Genomic DNA, 2,840 nt, shown 5'->3' on the forward strand with positions numbered 1-2,840 from the left:
AACAGACTTTTTTTTTCTTTTCTTGCAGCATTGAGCTGAATCACAATGAGAGGCTCAGGTGAGATTCGCTTGTGTGCAGAAGGAGTGGGGAAGGAGCAGTAAACTGTCTAGACGTACGGCTACAAAAATAGAAGATGAGTCGGTGTATCTCTGTCCAGATATCACTGAGACAGCGGCACCAGGGATTCATCGCGCTCATGGGGCTTTATGGCAGCAGTCAGCTGCACAGTTCACACAGACTCCCACTGGGATCAAGACGCTTGTTTGCGTCATTCACCAGAGAAGGTGAACTTAACTCTGTGACAGGGTTCTTCCTCATAGTGAAAACTAAACAAAATAAAATGACCAACTCAGAAATTTGGGGGAAGAAACAATTGGATGTACAGTTATGGTCCCAAACAAACTGATAGATCGCACCAAACATTACTTACTGGCTTAGCCCCTCCCACAAACAGAGAATTAACCAAACATTTCTATAAAACATTTTCCTGCCTTAACCTTAGGAATTCTTAAACATAACTCAAAAAGTAGAAGTATTTAAACATTATTTTAACTTATTAAATACAGAAATAAGTTTGAAACAGAGTCATTTTGATAGGACAAAAAGAAAACAACTAACAATTCTGACATATGATGTCACTTCCTGCTTCGAGTTGTAGATGGATATATGTATTGTGGCGATCTGACAGTTTGCATATCGCCCTGATAAAAATCCCCTGTGCAGGTCAGAGAGGAGAGGCGTGCCCTCTAATCAGAGTGCCATCAGCTGTGGAAAAAGGGGACATTAAAAGACAGACGCAGAGGATCTTGGAGGTGAGGAGTCAGAGAGAGGAGGAAGCTGAAAGAGGTTCTAACGCTCAACCCTGCATGCTTCCACAACCTGAAAGACTGACATCTTCTCAGAGGAAACCTGATCAAATGCAGCAGAACCATTTCCAGACAGTTTATTGCACCGGGCCTCATCCTGCACTACCATTATCCACAAGACATCTGCTTAAAACCTGGATTAAGGTTGGAACACAACAAAACCGGACCAAGAAACCACAATTCTTCAAGCAAAACATGGAACTGATCCTGTAAAACAAAGACGGTTGGATATGGAGTTATTTCAGTCTCAATAATCAGAAATGCACACAACCGGTTTCACAAATACACACGCTCCGATTCACAAATGTCATTTTATGCAAACGTGAAAAATAAATTCGGAAATACACACCCTGTGTTTCACAAACACACACATTGTGTTTCACAAATGCACACTAAATGTTTTACAAATGCACAATGAGTGTTTCTCACAAATGTGCACACTGTTTTTCACAAAAACATTTTAGAAATTCACAATAAATGTATCAGAAATGCACAGTAGGTGCTTCACAAACGTGATTTTTAGGTACACATGTGATGTGAACTCACAGATCATTCGAATTGCAGAATGTGCATTCAAAATCCCGTTCTCGTTTGTGAATCTCCCCGTGTGTGTGAGAGATTTTTCTACGGTGAATATTGAGACTCATCTGACGGAGCGGGTCGACTAATCTCACCATTGGCTAGTGAATCTGTCAATCAAACTCATTGCAAAGCAGGCGGGTTCGCTTTTAGCCAATCGAATGGCCCCTTACACTCTTCACTCTCAACTGACGAGGGAGGGAGCTGTTCAGCACAGCAGTTGGGAGGACGCGGGCGGCAAACATGGCGGAGAGGTCTTCCGAACGGGATCAGTCTCAGCCCGTAAGTAATGTTATTGAATACTAAGTTGAAGCGTTCTCCTTAGCCAAGTGACATGTGTGAATGCTTTATAAACATTTCAGCCGAGTCGTTTGCAGAGTACCCCCACCGCTAATTAGCTTAGCCTGTGCGGTCATATTTTTTTTATGAAAGCGGGGGAGGACTTATGATGGTTTTGTCAAGTTTTATACATGGCATACCAGCTCTTCACACAACACGAGTAACTACAACCAACCAGGGGCCTCGAAACTAGCCGGCTTTCGACTCAAGTTGTGTCTCCCTTTGTGAGTGAACTTCAAGCCGGTGTCGGTTCAAGCTAGCGCCTGTAGCCAATGATCTGTAGGTTCTACCATGATTCAGATAGAACTAAGGGGAAAAGAATGCCGGATTTACAGCAGCAAAGAAAGTTTAATAAAAAATATTGATTTAGAGACGGGGATTTGTTTAAACACTGATGCTATGCTATGCTAACTAGGTAGTTGTCCCGTGTGCTGCCTTTATGTAAACGCGATCCGGGTTAAAGTTAGAAGTTAGACACAGTCTTTTCACAACCCAGACTTTAAGACGGGGTGGATATGTGCAACAAAGTTAATTCATATGACATTCATGAAAACGGCATTTTTTAAATATAACAGACATGAATCCACTGTTGAATGAAAGAAGCCTCATTAAGTTTCTAACGTTAGAACCCGTATTCATTGTGATGACCAGCCCTGTGAGATTGTGTCAGAGTGACAGCCACTAAAATCCCCGTATCTTTACTTCCAATGACGTAATGACAAAAATCCCAAACATTATGTTTTTAGGCTGTATTGTAGTCGATAAGTAGTCACAGCAAGGGTGGATGGGAGAAATATGCTGTGATTAGAGTAGAAGTTACTGTAAGTATTACACACAGGCTTCCTGTGATCAGTGTCTTGTCTCTAATTTTTTATTTTTAAAGCTGTTCTTTACTACAAGCTCAAGTTATCATAGCAAGAGTGTTTTAAAAAAATCCCCTTTCAAATATTGGAAAATGATGTAATTTAATCTCAGACAGCTAAATTATCTAATCCATGTTTGTCCTGTTTTTATTTATTATCTAGGAATTACTGAAGCGTGACAGCGTGACAATC

Source organism: Oryzias latipes, chromosome 17 (assembly GCF_002234675.1).
Source record: "Oryzias latipes chromosome 17, ASM223467v1".
NCBI classification, from domain to species: Eukaryota; Metazoa; Chordata; class Actinopteri; order Beloniformes; family Adrianichthyidae; genus Oryzias; species Oryzias latipes.